Source organism: Cupressus sempervirens, chromosome 11 (assembly GCF_028749045.1).
Source record: "Cupressus sempervirens isolate cs-2001-9-10 chromosome 11, ASM2874904v1, whole genome shotgun sequence".
Taxonomy (NCBI): Eukaryota; Viridiplantae; Streptophyta; class Pinopsida; order Cupressales; family Cupressaceae; genus Cupressus; species Cupressus sempervirens.
In genome coordinates this window covers 710,612,006-710,627,419 of record NC_143128.1, presented here as the reverse complement: position 1 = coordinate 710,627,419, position 15,414 = coordinate 710,612,006, and positions in this window count along the sequence as shown.

The following is a 15,414-nucleotide window of genomic DNA, read 5'->3' as shown; positions in this document are numbered from 1 at the left end:
TAGAATCCTTGAGATCTTTGGAAAGATCAACTTCAACGCAAACATGCCACTGAGGGTGAGCATTAAAAAATTTCTCATGCTCCTTAGTAACAACTTTGCTAAGGGCTTGGGCAATAGACTCAATGAAATGCCAACAGGGCAAGGGTAGACTTGGGAATTCGACCCATACAGAAACCTTAAGCTTTTTATCATCTGAGACAGTGAAGTCTCGGGACCATTTTTGAAAAACAAGCAGAGAGGAATGCACAAACCAAGGGCCATTGTTAAAGACCGCATCTACTTACGATAGGTTAGCAAAGCAAAATAAAAAGAAACCTTTGGTAAGGTTTTGCACAACATCAAGGCGGACTCCATGAGGAGTCCAGCATTTGTTGACCCATTCTCTAAGCATAGCTTCAGGAGGAGTCCTACCAAAAAAATACCCTATCAAGGTATGTTGCTCTAACCAGTCACATGCAGCATCAAATTCGTGCAAAGGAAGGATAATATCAAGATTACCTCATGGAAAACCTTTGGGACAAACTTGCACAGGTGTTTGTTCGATGGTGGCACCATGGCAGTCCGAAGTAGCAGCATGAACACCAGAAACATCTGGTTCACCACTGGCTAGAGCCATTATATCCTAACCTAAAGCTCCCATAGTAAATGTGGTATGACTAGTGCCGACAGAAGGGGGGTGCAGGTGAAGGGCCGTACGCAAAAAAAATTGAAATTTCACATCAATATGTTTATCTTTTATAATATATAATAGTTTTTAAAATATTTTAAAGATAAATTGTATAACATTTGAAATCATACCACATAATTCATTATTATAATGACAAAAATATATAATAAAAGTTGTATGATGAAGTTAATATAAATAGAAAATGAAGATTTTGCGAAAAATGGAAGCGATATAAAAAAATGCAAAAGTGAAAGTAGTGGAAGAAACCCTAACAAACAAAATGGAACATCCATCAAACCAATCAAATTGCAGAACTAGTTTGAGATATTAGTAGAAAAGAATGAAGAACGCTTGAAGGAATTAGTGGCTTATTATCAAAACACTTAGATAGAGAATCACATCCAATGAAATTGAAGATCAACTCAGAACCATTTCTACGTAGGAAGGTTGGAAGCTGGTTTGACCCCTCAAAAACAACATTGTAAGGCCAATGTTTTTTTGAGAGGGAATAACGAAGAATCATGAAGTTAATCGAGGAGAAAGGCAAAAAAATTAAGCCCTTTTCTTCTAAAAAACTAGGTATGCAAAAGAAAGTCAATATTCAAGAGAAAATAGGGGAAGAACAGCCCTAGGGAACCATCCTCAAAAATGGATCATTCATGTCCTAAACTCTCCATCATTTCATTCCAGTAACATTTAATCCTAGAAATAGGGCTTAAATAACAAGAAATAATATCTTGGTGGAAAAAACCACAGAACCCTTTTACCCTAAATTTCAATTTGGAGACTTTCAGAATAGCATTATAGTCAACCTGCAGCAAACAAGCCACAAAATAGAAATGAAGATGGAAAACATGATTATTATTAGTAACAAAATTACAAAAGAGAAATGGTTTGAGTGCAAAAGGAGAGGACTATATGCTATCTGGACTGCCCACGATTAGAATGATAAAAATGATGAATTGGTTCAAAATGATGGATGCGAATTAGGTAAGTATTTCCTTCCTTTCAGATTTTTTCATCTATATAATTTGTAAAAATTTAAAATTTAGAGATATACTTAAAAGTAAATTAAAATTATTCAATGGGTTTAGTTTAAATTTTGTGAAATGGAAGCTAAATTTCAATGACACAAAAATTAGAAAACTCAATATACCAAAATGTACACAATTAAAAAATATCCTAGTAGAACTTTTTGATTTAGGAATATTCATTAAAATCGGAGAAAAATTAGGAGATTTAAAAGGATATGAACCTCATCACTCAAAAATAACCTTTATGAAACTACTAATAAATCTAAAACTAGAAAGCATAGATCAAAATAATTACAAATAGATCTATATATATAATTAAGTATGTGATCTATACTAGGAAAATCAATTTTTTAAATTATCTTAAAGAAGGAATCAAAATGGTAGCAAGCAACAAAGATTTTGACGAAGTAAAAATAGAAGACCAAAATGAAGCGAAAACTAAAAAAAAGGAAAAACATAGTATAATTATTATAGGAAAAGGATTATACAAAAGGCAGAATATAGAGTAAACTAGACTCCATAGTGATCACAAAGAATAAGGATATTGGAGAAGGGGAGATAGCATAACTTGAAATCATACAAAGTGTGTTGAGAAGCATGGAAAAGAAATCTAAAAAAGAAAAGAAAGAAGATATTAATCTAATGAATCAAAGGAGATATAATGAAGGAATCCAATTGCTAAGTACATTAAAGAAAAAAGTTAAAATTTTAAAAGAAGATTTAGAGCATTCAGGGACAAAAATATTAGATATGGAGGAGAATATCAAAGAAATTTAAAAAAATGAATGAAGAAATAACACTAAAAATAAATGATGTCATAGATCAAATAGAAATTTTGAGGACACTAGCAGGGGATAAAATAAACAATAATACATCAAATTATAGAGAAGAACAGAGGAATAAGAACTTATAGAATAAAAATAGAGAAACTCAACATATTGATCAAAATCAGACTCTAATAGAACTACTAGATTTTGAAGATAAGTAGGGAAAAGAGAAAAATCAAAGTATAGAGGACAAGGATAATTCTTAGCTATTTAGGACACTAATGAGACAAGACAGAAATGGGTTTATAGAATTTGAAGTTAAAATAGAAGCAAAAGAAGTAATAGAAATGACAAAAGGATCTTTTGGAGAATGGAATAGGCAAGAAATTATTCCTCCAGCAACCTCAAATCATTAGTGAAATGTTACCATTAGAAAAAGATCCAAGAAAAGAAGCCATAAATTTTGGGAAACTCCAGAGAATGGAGCAAATCCTTTTGAAGTACGAAATAGAACAATCTCAGATAAGGAAGAAACAAAAGTAGAGAAATCAAAAGATTGGATTATAACAGAAAAATGGAATGTTACAAAATAGAGAAAAGATCAGAAAAATGATGAAGAAATAGAGGAATGCCTATGGAAAGAATGGGAAGAACAAGGAATTCTTATAGAAATAAAATAGAGAGAAACAGAGGAGTCAGAGAATAAGGAAAATGGGCAAAATGAAGAACAAAAGATCCAAACTAAAGAACAATTGAATTTAGCAAAAAAATTTATTAAAGAACTCAAAAGTGAAAATGATGAGAAGTAGGAAAGGAAATAGATAGTATTAGCAATTCCCAAGGAAATCTGCAACAACTAGGCATTTCTACCAATCAAGAAGGTATAAAGACCCCTAGATGTGGTAAAAAAAGATGAAGCGAGGAAGAAAATCCCTTAAAGAAATGAGAGAGGTAGATTCCCAAGCAAAAGAAGAACAAAGGATCATGCAAATTCTTAAGGCGAGGAAGGGGAAGAGCCTTCCCAGGTCAATATATGAATAACAACCTAGAATGGTAGGGGGCTTAATGCTCCTAGAAAAAAAGGACTAATAAAAAGAAACTTAACTAAATTTGAATTAGAAGTAATATTACAACAAGAAACCAAACTAAGCAAAGAAGAAGGGCTAAAATTAGAAAAGAAACTTGAAAGATGGATCAAAGTCTTACAAGAATCTAGAGGTTGCTCTGGAGGATTAGGAATAATATGAAACACAAGAAAAATAAATCTATATTTAATTAATTCAAATCAGAACAAGATGCACTGCAAAGTCAAAAGTGTTAAAAATAATTTATAAATAATTCTTATTAATATATATGGCCCTACTCAAACAGTAGACAAAAAAGAATACGAGAAGAATTAAGCCCTTTCATGAGAGATTTTAGAAATGAATTTATAATATTAGGAGGAGACTTTAATGTAATCTTAAACCTAAGAGAAAAATCTAGATGCATACATCATATTTTGCAAGCCTCCAATGATTTCAAAAATTGCATAGATACTAATGAATTATTAGATATTTCAACTAATAATGGAACATATACTTGGAATAATAGAAGGAAAAACTTCACCTATATCACTAAAAAACTAGATAGATTCTTCCTTAAAGGAGAATTAAGAAGCATAGATAGGAATCTTCAATCTACCAACTTACCTATAGTTGGATCAGATTGTTTTTTTGTAAGAATTGAAATAATTGAACCTAATAAACCTCATAGAAATCCATTCAAATGTGAAAAATTCTAGTTCCTTGATAACAACTTATGGATCAAATAAGGTTATGCTGGGAACAAGGAAACTTTGAAGGATCCAAAATGTTTTGTTTTGTGGCAAAAATGAAAATGCTAAAAGAGAATATTCTTAAATGGAATAAAACCCACTTTGACAATATATTTGAAGAAAAAATAGATAATGAAGTGTTAGAAATAGGGATTATGGGGGTGGGGCGGGGGGCGGGGGGGACGGGGGGGTTAATCAACAATCTACAAACTTTGGTCACCAACTAAATGTTATTACTTAATTCAAACCATGCATAAAAGAACAATAAAGTAATGCTGAAAAATAACAATAGAAATGCACAAAGATAACTCATAACACCATATTTTGTTAACTAGGGAAAACCTAGCCAAGGGTAAACCTCGGTGGGGATGATACCCACTAGATAATATATTGATATATAAGTTCCTTGTTAGACAAAGGACCCTGTTAGGAGTCAATGAGCAAATTTAGTATAAGTAGTCCTTGTTAGGAGACTTTGAATCCCTGTTAGGAGATTCCAACTTTGTTAGGAGTTGTGCCAACCCTATTTGGAGTTGTAGTGTAATGTATGCAAGAAGAGCCCACTTCCCAAAAATGAAAAGTACAAGAAGAGCTCACTACTCAAACAAGTAATTTACTATTATTTTCCTTTCTTAACTAATTTTTGATCTTTAGCTCGATCTCAAATCACCAGATAGCTCACATAAAACTTCACATATATTGCTTTCACAAAAGTTTGCTCACTTCACAATCTTACAAGATAGCCATTATAAGCACACTTTCACTACTTATCGCAAGATTTCCTTTGCATATATACCATGTATTTACATAAATTACTACTAGGTCAGATAAGACCATAATTCACCTTTTCCAAGTTAGAGTAAAAATCTAGGATTTTGGCCCTAATTGGACAAGTAATTGTTTTGTAGACAAAATAATTCTTTTCTTTAGTTCTTCTGTCCTACTTTATGAAAACATGATTATCTCTATTTTGTAAAGTTTGTACAAACTTCCAAGGTTATAAACTTCATCGCCAACATGTATACCATCTCCATGTAACTTTTCTTGTCATAATATGACATCTGCAACATGTTATAAACAGAACAATACACTGTTGTAAACCAAATTCTATACTTAAACAATTTTCTAATTACCAAACACTAAGTATCTTTATTTCCAAGGTTTCTTATCAACATGTACATCATGTGTTTTCATAAATGACAAAAATTACACATCAATATTGGCCAATAATCAACAATGTCCACCTTTGGCATTGATGGCAAAAAAATAGAGAAAATTGGCTAAGTGACAAAAACTTAACTAACAAAATAAACATTACATCTCTCACAACTTGTTCAACTATATATACATGCTCCCCCTTACAATATACTTTACACTTTTACAATATTTAGATGTATTTATCCCCATTTCATTTCTCCCAACAATGACATGTATATAATTTTCACATGAATCTCTCTCCCTTTGACATCAATGACAAAGGTCAAAATTTTCCTTTTCCTCTCTTTCTTTCTTCTCTTCTAATCTTTTCTTCTCTTCTTCTACAGTTTTCTTTATCCTCTCTTCTTTAACAATCCTTGTCTTGTCTTCATCTTCCTTTCTTTTTCTATTTTCCTCAAGTGATTGTTGCTTGACTTCTTCTATTTTCTTCTTTTCAACTTCTAGTAGTCTCTTTTCTTCCTCAATTTGTTTCAACTTTTCCTCAACATCTTCAGTATCTGGTTCATCTGGTTCAGAACCACCAAATGGATTGGTATCATCGATGTTAAGAGTAACATTGGTTTGATCAATTTTCATAGTGTCACAACTTACTGACACTTCTATGGTTCTAGGAGCTAGATGAGATGCTTCTTGTGACTCTGTCAACATCTTACTAATAGTTGTTACAATCTCCTTTCTCAACTTATCCTTTCACCAACCATGAATAGGAATGGTCTGAACTTATTTCTTAAGTATGGTGTGAGGTTATTCAATAATCCTTTATTTCACCTTCCTCATCAGTTTTGTAGATAGTCCTCAACATAGACTTCTGAAGTTCAAGATCTTCTTCCCTTGAAGGATTCTTCTTATCTATAAGTCTCTCATAGACTTTCTAGTTCACTACTCCTTCAATATCCTTTAAACCTAGATTGTTTGCAATAATATATCTCATAGTAGATATATCAATCTGATCCTTTTCAAAATTGCTATATAAATCATAAAACTTGTTCATCTAAACAATTTTTTCCTCATTAGAAATAGCTATATTAATCTTCTCAATCTTTAGCTTCCAAGGTTGCCAAGCTTTTCCTGCTTCTTGCTTAGGTGGAGTCAACTTTTCTACTTGCTTAGTTTCCTATTCCTCATCTTCTTCATCACTAGAGTCAATTGTCAACAATGTTTTCTATCTCTTTCCTGGTCTTATGGCTAGTTGTTTGACTCTCTTTGTCTTCATAGACACCACTTCAACTAATCTCCCTAATTTTCTTTTTGGTTCACTAGGATGAATATCATACATTGCTACATATGGAATGCTCTATTTTGAAGATGTCTCAAGAATTGATACTGACAAGGGTTGTATGTTTAGTATACCTTGTTTCATTATTTTTCTGATGACCTTAGATTCACTCTCTATCATCTCGACCTTTGATAGTGCCTTATTCATTATTGGTTCAACCATCTTGTGTGATGCCTTCTCCAAGGTTTCTTGATGAGCATGTTGAGTGATCTTATCATACATACCAAATCTATATTCTACTTTATGTCTGTCTGAATTCAACAACAAGTCAATATAGCCAACTGCTACATCATCATTCAATTCATAGCTCAAGGGATCAAGAAATGTCTCCCAAGGTTCTATTTCTTGAATATATGTATGATATGTATCAACTAATATACAAATATCTTCCTTGAATCTATCCACAATTGCAGGTGCAATTCTAAATCTTTGTTTTAGTCATTCTAAAATTACCTCATTATTAGATTGCCACAATCCAATATCTTGTTTGTAGGATGCCTTCTACATACCTCTATAATCTTCTCCATTGTGCATCTATCACTACTCATTATATATGTGACTAATAAGTAGTTTAATCTCTTAAGTACATGGAAGAATATGTGTTTTATTAATGATTTAAATCTAAACACACCATTATTAGTTCTTTAAATCTTTTCAAGGTTTTCAAGGAGTTGCATTCTCAATATTTCACTTAGATTTGATTGTTCTTTCTCAACACATATCTAGTATGTTGCATATATAAATCCTACTAAAAGTTCATCTATCTTAGAACTTGCACAAACTAAATAAGAAATAATTCTACTTAGAAATCTCACATCATTTTTTCTTGATGGTCCTAATCACCATAGCTTTACCATTGTACACTACCTTAGTGTAACTTTCCACATTCTTCTTAACCATCTTCTCACCTAGGGGTACACTACCTTGTTTACTAAGTCCAATTACCTCATGAATAAGGTTGGTAGAGATGTCAACTACATTATCTTGCATCCACAATTTTCCATCATGTATCCTACTCAATATGATTTGAGTCCATTCATCTGTGTCTAACTTACAATAGAAATGATACTTAAAAAAACCCAATTCCTTTATATGTTCAAATCCAGGTTTCATCATCATGTTGTGGTTGGAAACTAGTTCCATATTTTTGTTCATGAACTCACTACCAATCAACTCAAACTTGAAATTCAAATAAATTTTTACATCTTCAAGGTAAACTACATTGTTCAGAGTGATAGACAATGTTGAGTTAGGGTTTCCTTCATTAGGTTTTATGAAAACTATTTAAAACTTAGGTCTATCTTCATTCTCAATATTGTACACTATTGACATTTCCATGATCTTTATCAAAAAATATCTTTTATTGAAAAAATTTGCAAAAAAATGATAAAATACCTCTTTCCAAAAATAGGGTTTTCTTTGAAATTGCTTTGATAAGTCACTTCTGAATGCTCTTCACTTTGGATGTGTTTGCAATGAAGTGAAAAACCAAATTTGTACTCCATTTATCCCTTAACTTGAACTTTCATTAATGCATACTTTGCAAATATGAAAAATTTATTACTTGCGTTCTACAATTAATTAACTACTCAAGATCATCTATCCGATCTTTGGATGTCACTCAACATTTACTATAGCCTCCTTTCATCATGAAAAACACCATCAAGACTTTGCATCATGAAATTATCTACAAAAACATACTTTTCATATACTATTATAGAATTAGCCTTTATTTTAATACTAGTAACTTTGAATTCAATCATAATTTGTTTAGATGAGCTTCAAATCACAAGTGAGCTTAGGTACCATCTAAACATATCAAGATACACCTTTCCCAACTTTGTTATCTTGGATTTAGTCTTTGAGTGAAGTTCTCAAATTCTAGTTCTGTGAACAAGCTTAATTCAACTTAATTCAATCAAACTCAATGAATGAATTTGATCTTCCTATCTCATCATCATCTAACTTTTCTTTTGAGATATTTTTTTCTTTCACAAATGCTTCGCTAAGTTCTTCTCAAACTTCACTCACAATGTCTCTTTGTTCTTCATTGTCTCTGCTGGTTCTAGAGTTCCTTTCCCAGTTCCTTCTATCATTTCCATCATTCCTTTTGTTCCCTAAGTTTCTTCCATTGTTCCTTCTATCACCAAAGTTATTTCATAACTGACATACAAGTGCTTTGCTTCTAGGATTCTACTAATCATCACGTGCATGACAATTCTGAGTAATGTGTCCTAATTTGTTACACTTATAACACACGATCTATCTTTTATCTTCGTAGATCTTCCTTCTCTCGATGTATTAGATCTTCTTCTATATATAGGGTTAGTATTTCTAGACATTATACTATTTATCCTATTATTATCATACTTAGGTTTCCTACAATCAATTGCATTATGACCCATACCATGACAATTATGACAATAAAAGTCCTTAACATGATTAAATGATTTATTGGTACAATCTCTTTTCATATGACCTATTTCATTACATAAAAAGAACTTAACTCTAAATTCATACATGATTGCCTTAGGAGTTTCTACTTGCTTTGGTTCATCCAAGATTTCAACTTCCTTGTTTTTCTCAACTTCAAGTTTCTCAGAAAATTGACTGGATTCAATGTTATCATTAGATTTCTCTTTTTCTTTTAGATATGATCTAATCTAGGGTTTCTTCATAGATATGTTAATTAGGTAACCAAGATGAGTCTTATCATAAGAAGGTCTTTGTATTGACATTGAATCATCAAGCTATTCTCTTGTAGAATAAAGTTTCTCAAGTTGTTTGCACTGTGTCAATTCACCTTTCACAATAGTATTGTACTTATGGAGTTCTTCATTATTGTCTCTCAGTATTTCAAACCTAGATGTTTTCTTTGTTAGACTTACTCGTAGATCTACATTTTCAGTCTTCAAATCAAATTCAACTTTGCTAGAATTATTTCTCAAAGTCAACCTCAGATTTGTAATCTTCAACTCATTCTTCAAGATCTTGAATTCAATCTTCAACTTTGAATAGTCATCATCAATAGTTCTAGATTTAGTAGATCCAGGATTGGATTTTAGATGTTCAATCTTTTCCTTCAATTGACCAATGTATACTTTGGAGTCTTCATATTTGTCCTTCAACTTATCTCTTTCTTTAGTAAGGAGATCAATTTGTTCAACAACTTCCTCAAGGTTCTTCATCAACTATTCCATATCCATAGGGATCTTACTTAAGCTATTAAGCCTCTTCAAAGTAACTATTCTCTGATACCAATTGTTAAAAATAGGGGTTACTGGAGAGGGGTGAATTAGTAATCTACAATCTTTAGTCACCAACTGGATATTATTACTTACTTTAAACCATGCATAACAAAGCAATAAAGTAATGCTGAATAGTAACAATCATAATGCACAATGATAATTCATAACACCATGTTTTATTAACTAGGGAAACTATGGCCAAGGGAAAACCCCGGTGGGGATGATACCCACTAGATAATATACTAATATATAAGTTCCTTGTTAGAGGATGGACCTTATTGGGAGTCAATGAGAAAATAATGTATAAGAAGTCCCTATTAGGAGACTTTGAATCCATGTTACAAGTTTCCAACCTTGTTAGGAGATGTGCCAACCCTATTAGGAGTTGTAGTGTAATGTATGAAAGAAGAGGCCACTACCTAAACATGCAATTTCAACTACAAGAAGAGCTCACTACTCAAACAAGTAATTTACTACTATTTTCCTTCCTTGAACGATCTCTGATCTTTGGCTTTATCTCAGATCACCAAATAGCTCACATAAAACTTTTCGTATATCACTTTAACAAAAGTTTGCTCACTTCACAATCTTACAAGATAACCCTTATAAGCACACTTTCACTATATCTTATCACAAGATGTCCTTTGCATATATACCATGCCTTTACACAAATTAATATTGGGTCAGCTAAGATCACAATTCACTTTGCCAAGTTAGATTAAACATCTAAGATGTCAGCCCTAATTGGACAAGTAATTGTTTTGTGGACAAAACAATTCTTCTCTTTAGTTCCGCTATCCTACTTTATCAAAACATGATTATCTCTGTTCCATATAGTCTGTACAAGCTTCCAAGGTTATAGACATCATCACCAACATGTATATTATCTCCATGTAGCTTCGCTTGTCATAATATGATGTCTACAACATTTTATAAACAAAAGAATAAACTAGTGTAAACCAAATTCTATACTTAGACAATTTTCTGATTACCAAACACTAAGTATCTTTATTTATGAGGTTTCCTATCAGCATGTACATCATATGTTTACATAAATGACAATAATTGCATATCACTATTAGCTGATTGTCAATAGAAAGATAATCTAAAAAAAGCTAAATGCAAAAATTATTAAAAAGGGAATGAATAATGAAGATCACCTAAAAGAAGAAGAGTTTCTAGCAAAACAAGAAGACATATTGGTAAGAGAAGAAACATTTTGGAGATAAAAATCAAGAGAAACATGGCTTACAGAAGGAGATAGAAGTAAAAAATTCTTTTATAATAGTACCATTTTTAATAGATCTAGGAATAATATTAATAGAGTCAAAGACTCAACAAGGATTGAACACAAAAATCCATTAGATATTGCAAAAATATTCACAGATTATTATAAAAAAACTTTTAATAATAATGCTAGTTCAAATAGATTAGCATAGATTAAAATGTTAGAGTCCATACCAAAATTAGTAACTTTAGAAGATAACAGAATGTTAAACAAACCCTTCACATTAGAAGAAGTTAAATCAACACTATTTAGTATGAACTAGGATAAGTCTCCAGGGCCAGACCAATTCCAAACATTCTTTTATCAGAAATGGTGGACTATTATCAGAATAGACTTATTGAGAGCTTTAGAAGCATCTAGGAATGGGGGATCCTTATTAACTAAAATCAACCATACTTTCTTAACACTCATACCCAAAAAATTGGAAGCCTCTTACCCTGGGGACTTTAGACCTATTGCTCTTTGTAACACTATTTACAAATTTTTGCCAAAAATACTAGCCAAGAGACTTAAATTGATTCTTCCTAAATTAATTTTAGAAGAACAGATAGGATTTTTCCTTAGTAAATCTATTCTAGACGGAATCATAACTATACAAGAAACAATGCATTCAGCTAACCAAAATGAAAAAGCTAATATGTTTATAAAATTGGATATTCATAAAGCATATGACATGGTGGATTAGAGATTCCTATGAAAAACACTAGAAGCCTTTTGTTTTTCCCATCAATGAACCAATTATATTTTCAAATGGATTTTGTCTCCCAAAATCTCACTTCTCATGAATGGGTCTCCTAAAGGTTTCTTCAACATCTCTAGAGGTATTAGGCAAGGAGATCTGTTATCTCCTTTTCTATTCATAACCATGGTAGAAAATTTTGAGAGGTACATTAAAAAATCTCAAAATAAAGGAAATATTAAAGGAATAACAATAACTAACAATATCCCAAACATCATGCATCAACAATTTTTAGATGACACTATATTTCTAGGGTAAAGCACAATGGTAGAGGCTGAAATTTTTTAAAAGTAAACTCAGATAAATCCAAAAATTTCTTCCTCAACACCAAAAATAAAGTAGAAGATTAGAGTTGGAATTTTATGGGTTATAAAAGAGGACAATTCCCTTGTAAATATCTTGCTATAGAACTAGAGAAAGGTATGAGTAACAATAAAGGCTAGAATGCCATGTTAGATAGAATGGATAAGAAAATAGTAAGCTAGAAGGGAAAGTGGTTAACAAAAGAAAGAAAAGTAACAAAGATTAAAGTTGTACTTTTAGCCCTTCCTACATATCATTTGTGTTGCCTATCCCTAAACAAAACTACTAACAAAAAAATAGAACCAAAACTCAAACATTTTTTCTTGAATGATATAGAGGAACACAAGAAGTTGGTGTTAATAAAATGGGAAAACATAAGAAAACCCAAGGAACTAGGAGGCTTAGGAATCAAAAATTTGTATTGACAGAATGAACCATTAGGTGCCAAGTTGGTATGGAGAATTTACAATGAAAGGGAGTGAAAATGGGATAATATCCTATATCATAAATTTTTAAATATAGCTGATCCTACTTCCCTTTTCATGATACAACATTTACCCAAAGGATCAGTGTGTTGGGATTTCATTACTAAATGTAGAGCACTAGTAAGTAAATACATTACCTAGGATACATGAAAGGGAAATGAAGCCCTATCTTGGGAAGATTCATGGGTTGGACATCCCACCTTGGATAGCTTGGGTATTTTAGAGAACATAAAAAATGTATTAGTATAGTTTTTGATTAAGGAAAATAGGTTTTATAGGGATCTTGAAACCCAAAAGTTTACAAAAAATCTAAAATATAAATATTTAACAAAGTCTAGCTAACAAGAAATTGCTATGGAAAACCAAAAAACAAACATCAGGCCCAAGTCCAGGAGGAAAAAGCCAACGACCAATCCTAGAATAGAAACAAAAAGAGAAAGAAAACTAATGATTCTCCTTATCTAGGTTTTGCAGGGTTTTTGCAGCTTCATTTTCCTTCCGACTATCTACTCCTTCTTGGTCCTTGTTCTAGGTGTCCACCTAGTCCCTAGAGTCCTTTAGAACATTCTCAGCCTAGCCAATGTCTAGACTAGTCTTCTCTGTCGTGTCCCCATCAAGGCCAGCTCTCATCAAAGAATCCCCCAGTTTGACAATGTTCTCATTCAGGGTGTGCAAAGTGTCCATCATTTGTTTTATCAGAATCTGGTGGATGGAATCAATCCTCTAGAATTTTTTTTCAACTAGGGATAATCTATCCTCCTAGTTGGAACTGGTACCCTAGATGCTATAGTTCTTCTGGCTACCATCCTGATCAATCTTCTTTTCGATGTTCACTTGGTCGCTGTAGATATTTTGGTTGCTTCCTTGATTATTCTTTTCCTTAAGTTCCTCAATTTCTTGGAACAACCATTTGATAGATCAAAAATTATCTATCATGCTATTCTTCACATTGTTCAAGAGGTTGAAGCTAATTTCCTAAGCGCTATTAGATAATACAACCAGAGCAGGGTCGATAGGCTTATCATAGCGAGTTATGTTGTCAATGTCCTCCATCACTTGTATGTTCATCAGCTCATGGAAAATTCCCAGCCTAGCAGTATCCATGTTGAAATTCCTCCATGCCCTTCTTCTATTCTTCTTTATCACCTCCTTGCATTTTTCTACCATAATTTTAGTCATCTCCTTAGGCAGAGGAGAAGGAGGGATAGGGCTAGGAGACTCAAAATCCTAGGCATTATTGTCTTCCTGAAGTAGGGATTGGTCAGCTTTTCTTTTCCTTGGGATTCCTAGGGACACATTAAGGGCTAGTTCCTCCTTATCACCTTCCCTCCCCTTCTCCTCTTCCTTCACATTATCCTTCCCCTTCTCCTTGTCTTCATCCTCAGAGTTAGTGTCAGTCTCCTCCTCTTCCTCATTGTCCTCCTTCTCCACATGAGGCTCTAGCTTATGAGGAATGGGAGGAATACTTTTGGAGATCTTTCTACTAGGAATATAGGGAGTGCGGGCAACTGGGATGGCTTTGGTGGAATTTTTTTCATCCTTAGATTTAACACATTAAGCATCCCCAGAATTTGAACTGACGGTAACCTCAGAAGCACAGCCCTGGTCACCAATGGATTTTCCCCTTGTTTGGGTTTTCAAAAAAACATAAACTAGGAGGAGAAGGTCTTCATGGAGGGTAGGATTAGTAGTGGGTTTCCTCTTGAAACACTCTATTCCCTTAGACATGGAAGTAAAAAGATAGAAAGGAACAATTTTTTTAACTCCATGCCTAAAATGATTTAACAAAACAAAATGGTGCATTCTAATCCTGTCAAACCTGGAATCAAGGGTAATATATTCAATAATGACCCTGAGAACATACCTCCACAATTTTTTGATGGATTCAATCTCGTAATAAGTTTCAACCTTGACAAGTTTGTTTCTTTTAGCATCATCCTTGACAAATTCACTGACTGCATTAGTCGACATCTTTTTGTCTCTGTAGAATTTTATTCCCTCTTGAGAGATTTTTGTCACTTGCATGATCATGTCCTTAGTGATTTGGTGGGTGATACCATCAATTTAGACTCTCCCATTTTTCCATGTGTCCACCATAACCTTGGTGACCCCTGCATCGAAACCATGGAGCTTCTCAAGAAACCTAGTAATACTACCTTTTTCGAGCCTGTGCCAAACCTTCTCCTTCTCCTTCCATTTTTTTGACTCCCCCAAAGGCTCCTTTCTGATCCTTTCGATGACCATGGCTTCCTTCATCTTAGAAAATCCTATTATGCTATCAATTTTGTAGAGCATAGTCTTCTTTGAGATGCTAAAATTGAAAATGTTTTTACAATTTTTAGTGGTTCTATTCAAGCCAGCCTTCAAAGCATGCCATCCATACTCACTTTTATGAATTGAAAAGAGCTCCACATGACTTTTAATTACTCCCCTCTTGATGTGTGATATGGCATATCCTTTCATAATTAAAAAGGGATTATATCAGTACCATGAATTCGATCCTGCCGAATTAACTCAATCATCGTCGGTGGGATGCTGATGCCATTTGTTCATGTCATCTCTAAATTTTTGGT